Below are 18,730 nucleotides of genomic sequence, written 5' to 3'. Positions count from 1 at the left end.
AGTTGAGTACGTTTAGTCAAATGTATATGTGTATATAATATATTTTATTCATTTTAAACCTTCATATGGCTTAGAAACCATATCAATGTTTTTACAGTATTATTTTATACTTCTGCTTTTAATGTATGCACTTTACTTAACTATAAGTATTGCAATAATATCGATCCATTTCTCTTGTATGAGAAAAGAGACTGATCAATAAATAACATCTTTTATTGAACACGCCCGTCTCTTCCTTTTCTCTACAATCTGATGAGACTAAGAATGCACGTACTGACTGAGTAAAATAAATTGCCTTTTGTTCACACGACTCTCGAGATACACTCTTGATTAGGGGAGAGCAAAGTTGTCATGTTCTATGGTTGTCAGAAACTAAATCCCTTCTTGTCTAATCAGGGAAGTTAATTCCTTCCTGAACATTCGAGAAAGTTTCTAGTGAACTCTGAGCTAGCTGGCAAACCCAAAACTTTAAGTCTAATATCGACAGTAGTAGACCTAGTTAACGTCTGGTCTAGGCCTATACTATTGAAGGTATTATTCCAATGCGCAGAGCCTATTGGGATAATAGGAACTACACTACATGGCGCCCAACGTGTTTGGAAAGGGCGATAAAACTAACGTAAGACATTTAGAGTAACTCAGTCGTGCTTTCTCACTCAGACCCCTTTCTCCCATAATACTCCAAAGACGTCTGGAGTGGGTAAAAGGTAATATCCGCCAGACCTCGCAGGAGGGAACTCCTATGTATGGTTCTTGGTTTAGTCAACGTTGAAGGATAAACCGTTCCAAAATATTGTGCATCTAATCTTTGTTTCCATAAGAAACCTGATCTGCAAACAAACTAAGTAACCATCCTGTCGGTAAAATGGCAGACAGTGATGAAGAAAGAGAGGCAGTTAGATTAGCAGCTGACATAGCAGAAGCTGATACTGCACTACAAAATGCAGACCCGGAGATAATACTCATCCCGGTCATCAAAAGGAAATCTATAACCTTAAAACTTATAGAAAATGGACTGACACCTAGAGGTGGTACAGTCATATTCGTAATTGAGGCACACGAATATCGGCAGACAGAGGTATACTATTCATGGATAAATTTTCCAGCAGCAAATGCTGTAACAAAGTACTTCCACTATTACAAAATAGAGGAACCTCCTGAAACGTACACTCCTTTCGAGGAGGTGGAAGTACCACTCAAATTTCAAGAGCACCTGCTCTTATTTGATGGCGCCCTAAAACACAATAATCACATCACCAGGCTCGGTCCTTTAGGTAGACCAGGAGCAACGTGGCCGGTCCTAGCCGGATACACACCACATCCAGACATCGACGAGATGTCTGCAGCAAACCTTTTAACACAGCTAAAACAATTAATAAAAATACATAGACAATTAGTCCAATATGTGATGCGGACTTCAACAATTCAACCAGCAATTAAAATTCCACAGCTGACCCCTCACCAGGGGAACACAAATAAAATTACACCACAAAACATACAATCCTGCCTAGGTAAAGTACCAGCTAAACGGGAACAAATACCATTCTGGTTGGCACAAAAAATCACCCAAATAGAGGCGGTGTTTCCTGACACCACCCCGTTAGAAAAACACAGGATTCTGACTATCTGTCTTCCAATGGGAATCGCACCACACATTGAGGACTGTGACACTTGGGGTACAGTCTTTGCTTCCATCTACACAAAAACGCACGGTGTTCCATCCATTTCGGCAATACCAGATGTGCTAAAACAAATTCAAGATGAATATGGTCTGGAACCCGCTTTGACTCTTGGTATGAAATTACTAAAAAGACTTCAAGCAGGTCTCGGCTATATTACTAGCCAACATAAAGGGAGAAGCAGCTAACGTGGCGATCCGCCAGAGGTTAAAAGAGACAGATATAGCAGACCAACCAGCTGAAATTGCCAGAATCATAGAAAAATCCTATGAGGAACTAGGTAGAGATAGTTTAGGTGGAATACCAGTAAAACCACAACTGATTGAAAGTCCTGAAAAAATATTTTTTAATAATAATTCAACATCACAGAAAAAGAGCTGGGATGGAAACAAACAATCCAATCCTAAAGAAAAGAAATTCCAGTCCAGAGGAAGGTCTCCTAGGCGAAGAGAAAAATCTCCGAACCAAAGACACAGGTCACCCCAGAGTGACCCCTCTGGGAAAAGATATAACCTTAGAAATAGGGATAATATAAAGAAGCCTGATAGATATCAAGACATTGATACACGTCCCTCTCAATCTTTTCAGACTTCCTCGCAGAAATCGGAAAGAAGAGGACGATCAGAACAAAGAGAAGAGCACGCCAAGTCCAAAGACAAGGAACCTGCTCAGCTAAAAAAGAAATTACAATTTCCAAAAAAGAAGGTAGCCAGTATCAAGGTAGTTAACAATGCCGAGAATACTGAGGACACAACTGAAAAATGGAGAATGGGCTCAGACAATGCTAGACAGCGCAGCAGAAGTGAGCATAGCTCGCAAAGTCCTTATGAATCATCTGGAGACAGTGGACACGAATGAATATCTTCAAGTGGAAACTGCAGACACCAGAGTGAGCAAACCTCACAAAATATACGAAATAACATTACGTATAGAGGGGGATAAGACTAGAAAAATAAGGGGACTATTTTGGGATAATCTCTCCAAGGGCTATGACATCCTTCTAGCTGAAAAAGACTGGCCACCAGAGTTTGTCAGGGATTGCCCTCATGGCGAAGAAATAATTATGCCTGCCTTCTCAAATCATATCCCAATTCATAAAAAATACACACTTGCTAGAAAGTGGGCAGTAGCTCTAGCTCCTGCTTTATATAAAAATCACGTAGGATGGGATGAGGACTCTCCTCCTCACAAAATCCAGTTAAAATCACAACCTACTGCACAAAGGCAGTACCCAATTAAGCAAGAAGCTAAAAAACAGGTAAAAGAAATTCTAGATCAGCTAGAATACCAGGGGGTGATTGAAACTTGCACCTCACAAATGAACAACCCTTTGTTTCCGGTCTCCAAACCAGACAATTCATATCGTCTAGTTTTGGATTACCGACACCTTAACTCATGTTGCAAAACTTTTGCAGTGCAAAACTCGCATAGTGCTGCACTAATGAATAACATAGTGCGCAAAAAATACAAAACAACCTTAGACATCTCTAATGGATTATTTTGTCAAAACATAGCACCAGAGAGCAGATATTTGTCTGCATTCTCAATAAATGGCACTCAAAAACAATTCTGTCGGTTAGCCCAGGGGTACAAGAACAGCCCGGGAGTATTCTCAGCGAGAGTAACAGAATTACTACAAATATATGACGACGAAGCATTATCGTATGTCGACGACATATACTTAACAGATGATGACTTGGAGACTCACTTGAAGAGAGTGAACACCATAATACTTGGGTTCGCAGCAGAGGGTTACAAATTCAACTTTAAAAAATCCAGAATTGCCCATCTGACAGTCCTGTTCTTAGGATATGAATTATCAAGTGAAGGCAAAAGCCTGGCTGACAATTTTCTAGAAAAATGTGCCGTACTCCAAGCACCTAGAACACTAAAAAACCTACAGTCAATTCTAGGCTTCCTAAATTTCGGAAGAACATACATTGCAAATTACGCAGAAAGGGTCAAACCCCTTTATGATCTAATTAAACCTGATTTTAAAAGAACCAATTGGACTCAAATACACACAGAAATTTTGAGATCCTTACAAACAGACATGCTAATTAAAACAAAATTAGAAACACGTGATAACACACGCAATCTTGTGATTCGAGTCATCCCAGGGAGATGCGGATTCACATACCTGACCTCAAATGAGGGAGAAAAGGTACCAATTGCATTCAAATTACACTTGTACACTAAGGCTGAAATGAAATTTAGTCCAACGGAAAAAATTCTTACCGCAACACAGACAGCTATAGCAAAAGAACGAGCCCTGGCACAAGGTAAACGAATAATAATCGTGACATCGATACCAGCCCTAGAGGCTGTAACAAAAGCAAGCATTCCAAATGCTAAAGCGCTCCATCCGAGATGGATACAATGGGCTAATTCTCTTGCTGCAACAGACGTGGCGTACGAATTTGATCCTTACTTAAAAACACAAGAATTTCTCCAATATGAATTTGAATGTCCTCCGCCGACCGAAATTCTGCCTCTAGAACATTACGGCTGTATAATATATACAGACGGATCAGCACAACCCGCAGTAGGGGGTAAACAAGCCTTCAGTGCTGCGTGCGCGATCGTTAAAGGTCGCTGGCACGAAGGAAAATTTAAACCAGCTATCACTAAAACACAATCTTTAGGAGATTGTACAGCTCAGCGAGCTGAACTACTGGCGTTCAAGATGGCGCTTGAAAATACCGATCAAGAATTCCCCACACTCATAGTGTGCAATTCATATTATTGCGTTCAGTCTTACAATGAATACTTGCAGATCTGGCTTCAGAATGGTTTCAAGGATGCGAAAGGTGGCACAATCAAGCATAAAATGCTGTGGGAACAAGTAGTTCTTTTACAAAAAGAACTACCAAAGACTCACGTGATACATACACTGAGTCATCAACGTGATGGCGTTCACGTTGCAGGGAATTCATTGGCTGATGAGGCCGCGAAGGCAGCTGTGCAAACGGCTTCCGTAGCTGCCATCACACGGTCAAAAACAAAAATAGACAGCGTAATATTACAAGCTGTCAGCGCTTCAGAAAAGGATTCGATAGAAACACTCCCGAAAGGCTTTCCAGTAAAATACTCATACATAACTGATGCAAACAATGTTCCTTTTGCTCGAATCCCTGGAGTGGGGGATAGGGCAATTCCAAACATGGAACATAGGTTAGGACTCATTATAGCGGCACACGAAGGGCTTGCTTCTATACATGCTGGCGTCTCAGCCACAGTATCATTATTAAAGCAGAGATACTGGTGGCCACAAATGAGAAGACAAACAAGGAACTATGTTTTAGAATGTGAGATATGTCAAAAAATGAAAGTATCAACGGTGAGACATCCAGCGCAGACGCCCCTTCTAATCTCGGATAAACCATTAGCCTGTGTTTACCTAGACCACTGTGGTCCCTTACAAAGGGATGGTAACTATAAATATATCTTGGTTGCAGTGGACTCATGTACGAGATTCATATGGATGTGGCCCCAGCGAACGGCTGACGCCAGAACTGTTATAAAAGATTTGCGAGTCTTTATCGGCACATACGCAATTGGCATGCTGCATTCAGACCACGGTCCTGATTTTAGCTCTCGGGCTTATAAGGAGGCCATGGTCAGCATGGGCGTGGCATTGCGGTACTCTTGTCCATTTCACCCTGAGGGGAACGGAATTGTTGAAAGAAAAAACCGTGACATAAAGCAATCTATAACGGCAAAGGTATTAGGTTCGGGAGCTGGGTGGGTCAAACATCTAATAAGTGTCCAACGTAGTCTAAATAACTTGCCAAGAAATTCTCTGAGGGGATTCAGTCCGTACGAATTATTATTTGGAACTAGGATGTTAATCTCTGACCTTGATAGTCAGACTTCAGTGGTGAAGGAAAAAAGCTTTGATATCAAAGACCGTTTGGCTATTTTACAGGACTTAAATGAAACAAGAAAAGACCTGAGCAACATAAAGTTGAAACAACAGCCAACAACCACTGAAGAACCACCACCTGTCCCAGCAAGACCTGTCTGGATTCCAAAAGTCGGGGATCTAGTCAGAGAAAAGATCGCGGTAAAGAAGGAATTTGGGCCTTCTTACAGAAAAGCAGTTCCTGTCTTGTCTGTCAACGGGACAAGATCAGTTGTACTACCGCCGCTTGCTGGTAAAAAGGAGAACCGAGTTGTATCCATCGACCTGGTAAAACCACAATCATGTGGCCGATAACAAATAGTAGGCCAAGTGGACTCCCAATAAGTAGCAGAACACCAAGGTTTGCTACCAGTACAGAGGTCCTAACAAAGAGGCTCATCACATTCGAAACGCCTACAGAAGAACAACAAGGACTATGCAACAATGCAATGGAACTTAGACCTCTGAAAACCCAAATAAAAACATTTAGCAGAGACACACCAATCTATAATGAAGTACCAAGTGAAAATGCAAGAAACAGAAATCCTGAAGCAATAGGAACAATTGACAGAACTGCATCCGGCTACTTCATAAACTTCGATGATTCCTCTGAAGGCTTCAGTGAATCAAAGACACAGCCATCATCAAAAACCTTTAAAGATAAAGCTAAAGAACTTTTGAATCAACTGAAAGAAACATATCTGATTTCCCCATGGATTGAATTTTGGGTGGGTTTTGGTGCATTTATCCTCATACTTTGGCTCATCATGGTACTAACATTGGGACGCTTCATTGAGGGAAAATATGCTAAAATGGACACAGCAAGTCAGAAAATCAACTTGATCCTCAAACCACACACATCTTCACACGTCGAGAAAAGAGAACTTTCTTCAGCCAACTTCACAGCCAATCCTATACTGGGTGGGGTAGCATGGGACAACACAGACTACGAAATATATGGTCCGGTTGAAATCCTGAAATATCCACACCAAATTAAGATCTCATTGAGTGACTTTGTAAAACCAAGCTCATTTGCTGATGATTGGGACTTCGAAAGCATTAATAATATGATGTCTGACTTAGTAATGTCTGCTAAATTTACCAAACATGATTATTTGCAGGGTTCTACAAATTATGATAGTATGTACTGTTATAACCACTATGGTAACCATTTCTTACATAGATCTGCACAACCTAGAAATGTTTTAAATTATAATCAATGGGAACATTGTGCAACACCTCCAAAAGGAAGCTCAAGAACCGTTTACGACAAATATTCATACTTTTCAGGTTTTAACATAAGTAATGCTGAAACATTTTATTTCAAATTATCAAATAAGACAGGGACAAAGACCATGATAACCAACACGAAATTGATATATTCAGACTCATTCTTTGAACAAATGAATACTTTTGGTTTTGATTATTGGGACAAAAATGTTGAATTGAAAAGTGTTTGGGGCACAAAAGAATGGCAAGTACAGGGTATAGAATCTTTGTTCAGAGCCTGCATGATCCCAGAACAAATTATATTTTTAAATGACACTGTCCAACAAACTACCTGTCTTGGCCTAGCCAAAATCAAAGACTTAAATAAACCGTCTATTCCAAAGCCAACAATGTTCAGCAATAGCTCTACAGATGAAGAGATAGACGTAAATTATGTATTAAACCAAAACAGAACACATCCAGATTGGAAACAGTGGTTGATCTGGCCCACAGATACTAATAACTGTCAAGACAGATTCCTGAACAAAACACACGGGTTCAAAATGACCAGGCCAGACCCTAGATATCCTCAAAGACAACACCCAGGGATAATAACCACCTACAGTGTGGGCAAATTATGCCTTCAATGGCTACAAACTTCCACACTGGCAGAAATTAAGCAACACCTAACTTTACTTACTGATGGTGCTGACTTGCATGATTTCACTATGGGACCACGCAAACAGCGTCAAAAGCGTTTCATAGCAGCCTCTGTATATGCAGCATACAATGAGGCCTGGAAGGTTACTCAAATTGAGACAGCAGAGAGAATACGGGAAATTGACCGTATTAATTTGGAAAAATCACTTTCTGTAGTGGACAATGGGTTAATGACTCTGTCCTCCAGAATTTTTTCTTTGGACAGCATTGTGTTTTCAGCAATCGACATATTATCGCAAGACTTACTGTTATTACAACACGGTCAGTCCCAATTGCGTTCTATTGTACAGCTTGGCTGGACGTTACAAAATCTGCGTTCAGGCTATGTGCCTTGGCGTTTAATCAACACAACGTCACTATTCCATATCTTTAACCTTACTGATAGACAAATCAGTATGGCACAAAAGGGTGCTGATTATACAATCCTGAGCATTGAGAAACTTGAGAGATTACCAGTGACAATGTCAGAACGACCTGTCAGTGAATGGATAATACATGGGATAATAAATATTCCAATTTCAACCTTCAGGTTTCAATACTGCCAAAAATATATACGGGCTGGCATGTACGAGAAATTGGGAAAGGGGTACATTAAAACAACATGGGACCTGCCCTATTCACATGCATGTGTCAGTAATAAAGGACAGAAAGTGTTTCTTAGTGGCAATAATTGTGCAATGTCACTAAGCGGTACACTTCTGTGTAACGGAATTAGTTTGCATGGAGCCTGTGAAGGGAACTCAAATAACCTTTCATGTCACCAGCAAGGCGCACCTGCAACAGAGATTGAACCATTCTTTCAAAGACTCGCAGATGTTGTAGTCTTATGCCCGAGACTCCTTATCTCGTAACTACGACTGCAAAGGTCAAGTGCTGTGGACACTCATTGTTCCCCAGCTCCTTTCCAGACAGGGAGGCAAGGGCATGGCCCAACTTGAAAATTACTTCTATTCGAATAGATACTTTAAGCAGAATGAAAACAGTGCTTCTTCAGACGCCGACAAGGCTCACGTCATCAAAAGAAACGTATGATCTACAAGTCGCAAGGACGACTGCAGAGATACATTAATTGTTATCAACTAATTCCCCCATACATTTCGCAGAAATCCTGAATGAAATCTTAAATATTTCTGATACCAGTGGGGTCTCACAAGTATTTAAGACAGTATTTTCGATGGCATTAACACCATTCAAAGCCATACTGGGTATTTTTCCAGATTTCGTCCACTCGATTTTTGGCGGACTTCCCCTCATTTTGGGACTGATTGCAGGAATCCTATTCCTAGTCCTTATATTTAGTTATGGCAAACCATGTCACAGACAGAACACCTGCGACAAGGGAAGAAACAATCCTAGCCATTGGATACCGGGACCGGATATCAAAAATCCTGGGACTATCCCGGCTTAGAGACCTGAACATGACTTGGTTTCTATCATTTCGACCAATGTGGCAACGATGTGTTTTACCTGTATTAAGGTGCCTGCTATGCGGAGAAGAATGCGTGTTAGACACCTGTCTGACGCTACAATCGGATGCGCCAATGGATGCAGAAACATTGTTGAGTCCAATCAAGGCTCACGCTTTGTGCTGCCCTCAACGGCTACCAATCCTGATGACGGCATTCGTGGAAGCTTCACCACTACGATTAAGGGGTAGTGAAGTTCAAGATGAAAGCAGCATCGATCAGGTACGACCTTCTGTCAGCAATCCAAATCAGAATGTCAATGGAGACAATCATGCGCACGAATGCATGGTTACACCTATTTCCGAGTTAGTGGAACTTTCCCAGGAAGCTGTTGACAGCTTTTTCGAAAGCCTAAATGATATGATGTTCTCACCAGAGCAGAAATAGAGACTTTTGAGCAAGCTCGCACACGGCGTTCCCTGAATTTGGCCTTCAACTTTAATAATAGAGTCACATGAAAATTTTTCCCTCCAGTTCACGGACAGCAACTTTTTCAGCAGCCCCATAATATTTTTGCATATTTTTCGGGACACTTATCTTCTGCTTAAAGTAAGAAACTATTCTTAGAGAACTAAAATTTCTATTTTTTGGATACTTTATAGACATTAGCTGCCCGCTGGGAAGTTCATTATTATTATACTCTGTGATGAAATGGTCTCGAACTTTTTTTCTGTATTAAGAGCCATTTCATGTGTAAATTCTCATATACCGAATAGCAATAATGAATACAAATGCGTGATTACTTTAGCATTATTCTACAGCTTGAGTGCATACAATACATGTAACTGCTTTTTTTCCGTATATTTGAAAATGTCAAAATGCATTATGTATTTTGGGGTGGTAAGGTATACACAATACTCTACAGTATGTTTTACTATGCATAGATTAGTAAATATGACCATAGTTAGCGTGGAGTGGGTGTGATGTATTCCTATAGGTTCTGTATCGATCCCCCTATTCCTGACCCTATTCTGGTTAGCAAACTAACAAGTTAACTAGCAGTCAGCCCATGAGGCAGAAAACCCCCATGATGCAGGAACCGTTATCTGATAAAGCCACACTACGGCACAGGAACGTGTTATCTAATTAGGTCATAACGCTTGCCATCTAATTAGACAAGAGATATTCCTCCAGCCCCTGATAAGGCATACGGAGTTCTCAAAACAAATCAAACCTATGACAACCTGGGAAAAACCCTGCGGCCATTGTTTTGATTTCACCGAGAACTTCAGCAAAAGAATGTGCTAACGACCTGGTCGTATGACATCTTTATTGACGTATCTATGTCCATCCTTACGTCAATCTCGGCACCTTAAAGGTATAAATATTACCGATATTGCCCTATGCAAACACACGCGGTGGTGACGAGGACGGAGCAGCCAGACTTGCCGAAGCCCAGAGCAGAGCAAACCCCGCTGGCGCAGCCCCGCCTTCCTGACGTGCTGAGAACGAGACACGCTGCTTTCTCCTGCCGAGAAATCCAGCACCGGCGTTTCCGGGTAGCCCTCGCAGGCAGCCTGGAATATCGAGACCAGAGACGAGAGATACCATCCCTCATTCATCCTAGATTCCAGGTACAGAACTGAATAACCCCTTGCAGAGAATTCTTTAGTCAGTCACTTGGCAAAAACAAACTTAACTTAAACTGTAACTTTCTATTCCCGCCCACGTATTAGGCTTAGGTCAGGTACACGGGGTAGGCGTATCTAGAAACACCAGTTGAGTACGTTTAGTCAAATGTATATGTGTATGTAATATATTTTATTCATTTTAAACCTTCATATGGCTTAGAAACCATATCAATGTTTTTACAGTATTATTTTATACTTCTGCTTTTAATGTATGCACTTTACTTAACTATAAGTATTGCAATAATATCGATCCATTTCTCTTGTATGAGAAAAGAGACTGATCAATAAATAACATCTTTTATTGAACACGCCCGTCTCTTCCTTTTCTCTACAATCTGATGAGACTAAGAATGCACGTACTGACTGAGTAAAATAAATTGCCTTTTGTTCACACGACTCTCGAGATACACTCTTGATTAGGGGAGAGCAAAGTTGTCATGTTCTATGGTTGTCAGAAACTAAATCCCTTCTTGTCTAATCAGGGAAGTTAATTCCTTCCTGAACATTCGAGAAAGTTGCTAGTGAACTCTGAGCTAGCTGGCAAACCCAAAACTTTAAGTCTAATATCGACAGTAGTAGACCTAGTTAACGTCTGGTCTAGGCCTATACTATTGAAGGTATTATTCCAATGCGCAGAGCCTATTGGGATAATAGGAACTACACTACAATCAGGGCTAGATCCAACACCGTTTTTTAGCTCACTGCACCATCCCAGTTCAGAACCTGGCTATATGCAAATTAGTCTGTTCCTGTCCCAGTGCATGATGGGAACAGGGCAAACCAAACTACCAAGCCAATTCTTACACTGGGAAGGAAACAAGCTTCCGGGGACCGGTTTCTGGCATTTCAGCCGTCGTCGGCCCGGCTTGCTTGAATCCTGATGGTGCAATGAGCAAGGGACTCACATCTGAGTATACCCTTCCACGCTTAGGGTGGACAAATTATTTAACAACAAGGGGTGGTGATGGACAGAGTTTCTGTATTAAGCAGAATACTCTCACCCAGTCAAGAGATCAGGGCTAGATCCAACACCGTTTTTTAGCTCACTGCACCATCCCAGTTCAGAACCTGGCTGTATGCAAATTAGTCTGTTCCTGTCCCAGTGCATGATGGGAACAGGGCAAACCAAACTACCAAGCCAATTCTTACACTGGGAAGGAAACAAGCTTCCGGGGACCGGTTTCTGGCATTTCAGCCGTCGTCGGCCCGGCTTGCTTGAATCCTGATGGTGCAATGAGCAAGGGACTCACATCTGAGTATACCCTTCCACGCTTAGGGTGGACAAATTATTTAACAACAAGGGGTGGTGATGGACAGAGTTTCTGAATTAAGCAGAATACTCTCACCCAGTCAAGAGATCAGGGCTAGATCCAACACCGTTTTTTAGCTCACTGCACCATCCCAGTTCAGAACCTGGCTATATGCAAATTAGTCTGTTCCTGTCCCAGTGCATGATGGGAACAGGGCAAACCAAACTACCAAGCCAATTCTTACACTGGGAAGGAAACAAGCTTCCGGGGACCGGTTTCTGGCATTTCAGCCGTCGTCGGCCCGGCTTGCTTGAATCCTGATGGTGCAATGAGCAAGGGACTCACATCTGAGTATACCCTTCCACGCTTAGGGTGGACAAATTATTTAACAACAAGGGGTGGTGATGGACAGAGTTTATGAATTAAGCAGAATACTCTCACCCAGTCAAGAGATCAGGGCTAGATCCAACACCGTTTTTTAGCTCACTGCACCATCCCAGTTCAGAACCTGGCTATAATCAAATTAGTCTGTTCCTGTCCCAGTGCATGATGGGAACAGGGCAAACCAAACTACCAAGCCAATTCTTACACTGGGAAGGAAACAAGCTTCCGGGGACCGGTTTCTGGCATTTCAGCCGTCGTCGGCCCGGCTTGCTTGAATCCTGATGGTGCAATGAGCAAGGGACTCACATCTGAGTATACCCTTTCACGCTTAGGGTGGACAAATTATTTAACAAGGGGTGGTGATGGACAGAGTTTCTGAATTAAGCAGAATACTCTCACCCAGTCAAGAGATCAGGGCTAGATCCAACACCGTTTTTTAGCTCACTGCACCATCCCAGTTCAGAACCTGGCTATATGCAAATTAGTCTGTTCCTGTCCCAGTGCATGATGGGAACAGGGCAAACCAAACTACCAAGCCAATTCTTACACTGGGAAGGAAACAAGCTTCCGGGGACCGGTTTCTGGCATTTCAGCCGTCGTCGGCCCGGCTTGCTTGAATCCTGATGGTGCAATGAGCAAGGGACTCACATCTGAGTATACCCTTCCACACTTAGGGTGGACAAATTATTTAACAACAAGGGATGGTGATGGACAGAGTTTCTGAATTAAGCAGAATACTCTCACCCAGTCAAGAGATCAGGGCTAGATCCAACACCGTTTTTTAGCTCACTGCACCATCCCAGTTCAGAACCTGGCTATATGCAAATTAGTCTGTTCCTGTCCCAGTGCATGATGGGAACAGGGCAAACCAAACTACCAAGCCAATTCTTACACTGGGAAGGAAACAAGCTTCCGGGGACCGGTTTCTGGCATTTCAGCCGTCGTCGGCCCGGCTTGCTTGAATCCTGATGGTGCAATGAGCAAGGGACTCACATCTGAGTATACCCTTCCACGCTTAGGGTGGACAAATTATTTAACAACAAGGGATGGTGATGGACAGAGTTTCTGAATTAAGCAGAATACTCTCACCCAGTCAAGAGATCAGGGCTAGATCCAACACCGTTTTTTAGCTCACTGCACCATCCCAGTTCAGAACCTGGCTATATGCAAATTAGTCTGTTCCTGTCCCAGTGCATGATGGGAACAGGGCAAACCAAACTACCAAGCCAATTCTTACACTGGGAAGGAAACAAGCTTCCGGGGACCGGTTTCTGGCATTTCAGCCGTCGTCGGCCCGGCTTGTTTGAATCCTGATGGTGCAATGAGCAAGGGACTCACATCTGAGTATACCCTTCCACGCTTAGGGTGGACAAATTATTTAACAACAAGGGGTGGTGATGGACAGAGTTTCTGAATTAAGCAGAATACTCTCACCCAGTCAAGAGATCAGGGCTAGATCCAACACCGTTTTTTAGCTCACTGCACCATCCCAGTTCAGAACCTGGCTATATGCAAATTAGTCTGTTCCTGTCCCATTGCATGATGGGAACAGGGCAAACCAAACTACCAAGCCAATTCTTACACTGGGAAGGAAACAAGCTTCCGGGGACCGGTTTCTGGCATTTCAGCCGTCGTCGGCCTGGCTTGCTTGAATCCTGATGGTGCAATGAGCAAGGGACTCACATCTGAGTATACCCTTCCACGCTTAGGGTGGACAAATTATTTAACAACAAGGGGTGGTGAAGGACAGAGTTTCTGAATTAAGCAGAATACTCTCACCCAGTCAAGAGACCAGGGCTAGATCCAACACCATTTTTTAGCTCACTGCACCATCGCAGTTCAGAACCTGGCTATATGCAAATTAGTCTGTTCCTGTCCCAGTGCATGATGGGAACAGGGCAAACCAAACTACCAAGCCGATTCTTACACTGGGAAGGAAACAAGCTTCCGGGGACCGGTTTCTGGCATTTCAGCCGTCGTCGGCCCGGCTTGCTTGAATCCTGATGGTGCAATGAGCAAGGGACTCACATCTGAGTATACCCTTCCACGCTTAGGGTGGACAAATTATTTAACAACAAGGGGTGGTGATGGACAGAGTTTCTGAATTAAGCAGAATACTCTCACCCAGTCAAGAGATCAGGGCTAGATCCAACACCGTTTTTTAGCTCACTGCACCATCCCAGTTCAGAACCTGGCTATATGCAAATTAGTCTGTTCCTTTCCCAGTGCATGATGGGAACAGGGCAAACCAAACTACCAAGCCAATTCTTACACTGGGAAGGAAACACGCTTCCGGGGACCGGTTTCTGGCATTTCAGCCGTCGTCGGCCCGGCTTGCTTGAATCCTGATGGTGCAATGAGCAAGGGACTCACATCTGAGTATACCCTTCCACGCTTAGGGTGGACAAATTATTTAACAACAAGGGGTGGTGATGGACAGAGTTTCTGAATTAAGCAGAATACTCTCACCCAGTCAAGAGATCAGGGCTAGATCCAACACCGTTTTTTAGCTCACTGCACCATCCCAGATCAGAACCTGGCTGTATGCAAATTAGTCTGTTCCTGTCCCAGTGCATGATGGGAACAGGGCAAACCAAATTACCAAGCCAATTCTTACACTGGGAAGGAAACAAGCTTCCGGGGACCGGTTTCTGGCATTTCAGCCGTCGTCGGCCCGGTTTGCTTGAATCCTGATGGTGGAATGAGCAAGGGACTCACATCTGAGTATACCCTTCCACGCTTAGGGTGGACAAATTATTTAACAACAAGGGGTGGTGATGGACAGAGTTTCTGAATTAAGCAGAATACTCTCACCCAGTCAAGAGATCAGGGCTAGATCCAACACCGTTTTTTAGCTCACTGCACCATCCCAGTTCAGAACCTGGCTATATGCAAATTAGTCTGTTCCTGTCCCAGTGCATGATGGGAACAGGGCAAACCAAACTACCAAGCCAATTCTTACACTGGGAAGGAAACAAGCTTCCGGGGACCGGTTTCTGGCATTTCAGCCGTCGTCGGCCCGGCTTGCTTGAATCCTGATGGTGCAATGAGCAAGGGACTCACATCTGAGTATACCCTTCCACGCTTAGGGTGGACAAATTATTTAACAACAAGGGGTGGTGATGGACAGAGTTTCTGAATTAAGCAGAATACTCTCACCCAGTCAAGAGATCAGGGCTAGATCCAGCACCGTTTTTTAGCTCACTGCACCATCCCAGTTCAGAACCTGGCTATATGCAAATTAGTCTGTTCCTGTCCCAGTGCATGATGGGAACAGGGCAAACCAAACTATCAAGCCAATTCTTACACTGGGAAGGAAACAAGCTTCGGGGGACCGGTTTCTGGCATTTCAGCCGTCGTCGGCCCGGCTTGCTTGAATCCTGATGGTGCAATGAGCAAGGGACTCACATCTGAGTATACCCTTCCACGCTTAGGGTGGACAAATTATTTAACAACAAGGGGTGGTGATGGACAGAGTTTCTGAATTAAGCAGAATACTCTCACCCAGTCAAGAGATCAGGGCTAGATCCAGCACCGTTTTTTAGCTCACTGCACCATCCCAGTTCAGAACCTGGCTATATGCAAATTAGTCTGTTCCTGTCCCAGTGCATGATGGGAACAGGGCAAACCAAACTACCAAGCCGATTCTTACACTGGGAAGGAAACAAGCTTCCGGGGACCGGTTTCTGGCATTTCAGCCGTCGTCGGCCCGGCTTGCTTGAATCCTGATGGTGCAATGAGCAAGGGACTCACATCTGAGTATACCCTTCCACGCTTAGGGTGGACAAATTATTTAACAACAAGGGGTGGTGATGGACAGAGTTTCTGAATTAAGCAGAATACTCTCACCCAGTCAAGAGATCAGGGCTAGATCCAACACCGTTTTTTAGCTCACTGCACCATCCCAGTTCAGAACCTGGCTATATGCAAATTAGTCTGTTCCTTTCCCAGTGCATGATGGGAACAGGGCAAACCAAACTACCAAGCCAATTCTTACACTGGGAAGGAAACACGCTTCCGGGGACCGGTTTCTGGCATTTCAGCCGTCGTCGGCCCGGCTTGCTTGAATCCTGATGGTGCAATGAGCAAGGGACTCACATCTGAGTATACCCTTCCACGCTTAGGGTGGACAAATTATTTAACAACAAGGGGTGGTGATGGACAGAGTTTCTGAATTAAGCAGAATACTCTCACCCAGTCAAGAGATCAGGGCTAGATCCAACACCGTTTTTTAGCTCACTGCACCATCCCAGATCAGAACCTGGCTATATGCAAATTAGTCTGTTCCTGTCCCAGTGCATGATGGGAACAGGGCAAACCAAACTACCAAGCCAATTCTTACACTGGGAAGGAAACAAGCTTCCGGGGACCGGTTTCTGGCATTTCAGCCGTCGTCGGCCCGGTTTGCTTGAATCCTGATGGTGCAATGAGCAAGGGACTCACATCTGAGTATACCCTTCCACGCTTAGGGTGGACAAATTATTTAACAACAAGGGGTGGTGATGGACAGAGTTTCTGAATTAAGCAGAATACTCTCACCCAGTCAAGAGATCAGGGCTAGATCCAACACCGTTTTTTAGCTCACTGCACCATCCCAGTTCAGAACCTGGCTATATGCAAATTAGTCTGTTCCTGTCCCAGTGCATGATGGGAACAGGGCAAACCAAACTACCAAGCCAATTCTTACACTGGGAAGGAAACAAGCTTCCGGGGACCGGTTTCTGGCATTTCAGCCGTCGTCGGCCCGGCTTGCTTGAATCCTGATGGTGCAATGAGCAAGGGACTCACATCTGAGTATACCCTTCCACGCTTAGGGTGGACAAATTATTTAACAACAAGGGGTGGTGATGGACAGAGTTTCTGAATTAAGCAGAATACTCTCACCCAGTCAAGAGATCAGGGCTAGATCCAGCACCGTTTTTTAGCTCACTGCACCATCCCAGTTCAGAACCTGGCTATATGCAAATTAGTCTGTTCCTGTCCCAGTGCATGATGGGAACAGGGCAAACCAAACTATCAAGCCAATTCTTACACTGGGAAGGAAACAAGCTTCGGGGGACCGGTTTCTGGCATTTCAGCCGTCGTCGGCCCGGCTTGCTTGAATCCTGATGGTGCAATGAGCAAGGGACTCACATCTGAGTATACCCTTCCACGCTTAGGGTGGACAAATTATTTAACAACAAGGGGTGGTGATGGACAGAGTATCTGAATTAAGCAGAATACTCTCACCCAGTCAAGAGATCAGGGCTAGATCCAGCACCGTTTTTTAGCTCACTGCACCATCCCAGTTCAGAACCTGGCTATATGCAAATTGGTCTGTTCCTGTCCCAGTGCATGATGGGAACAGGGCAAACCAAACTACCAAGCCAATTTTTACACTGGGAAGGAAACAAGCTTCCGGGGACCGGTTTCTGGCATTTCAGCCGTCGTCGGCCCGGCTTGCTTGAATCCTGATGGTGCAATGAGCAAGGGACTCACATCTGAGTATACCCTTCCACGCTTAGGGTGGACAAATTATTTAACAACAAGGGGTGGTGATGGACAGAGTTTCTGAATTAAGCAGAAAACTCTCACCCAGTCAAGAGATCAGGGCTAGATCCAACACCGTTTTTTAGCTCACTGCACCATCCCAGTTCAGAACCTGGCTATATGCAAATTAGTATGTGCCTGTCCCAGTGCATGATGGGAACAGGGCAAACCAAACTACCAAGCCAATTCTTACACTGGGAAGGAAACAAGCTTCCGTGGACCAGTTTCTGGCATTTCAGCTGTCGTCGGCCCGGCTTGCTTGAATCCTGATGGTGCAATGAGCAAGGGACTCACATCTGAGTATACCCTCCCACGCTTAGGGTGGACAAATTATTTAACAACAAGGGGTGGTGATGGACAGAGTTTCTGAATTAAGCAGAATACTCTCACCCAGTCAAGAGATCAGGGCTAGATCCAACACCGTTTTTTAGCTCACTGCACCATCCCAGTTCAGAACCTGGCTATATGCAAATTAGTCTGTTCCTGTCCCAGTGCATGATGGGAACAGGGCAAACCAAACTACCAAGCCAATTCTTACACTGGGAAGGAAACAAGCTTCCGGGGACCGGTTTCTGGCATTTCAGCCGTCGTTGGCCCGGCTTGCTTGAATCCTGATGGTGCAATGAGCAAGGGACTCACATCTAAATATACCCTTCCACGCTTAGGGTGGACAAATTATTTAACAACAAGGGGTGTTGATGGACAGAGTTTCTGAATTAAGCAGAATACTCTCACCCAGTCAAGAGAGCAGGGCTAGATCCAACACCGTTTTTTAGCTCACTGCACCATCCCAGTTCAGAACCTGGCTATATGCAAATTAGTCTGTTCCTGTCCCAGTGCATGATGGGAACAGGGCAAACCAAACTATCAAGCCAATTCTTACACTGGGAAGGAAACAAGCTTCGGGGGACCGGTTTCTGGCATTTCAGCCGTCGTCGGCCCGGCTTGCTTGAATCCT

This window comes from Lissotriton helveticus, chromosome 7, assembly GCF_964261635.1.
Source record: "Lissotriton helveticus chromosome 7, aLisHel1.1, whole genome shotgun sequence".
Lineage (NCBI taxonomy): Eukaryota > Metazoa > Chordata > Amphibia > Caudata > Salamandridae > Lissotriton > Lissotriton helveticus.
The sequence above is the reverse complement of the archived record's forward strand: the minus strand, read 5'-3'. Positions refer to the sequence as shown.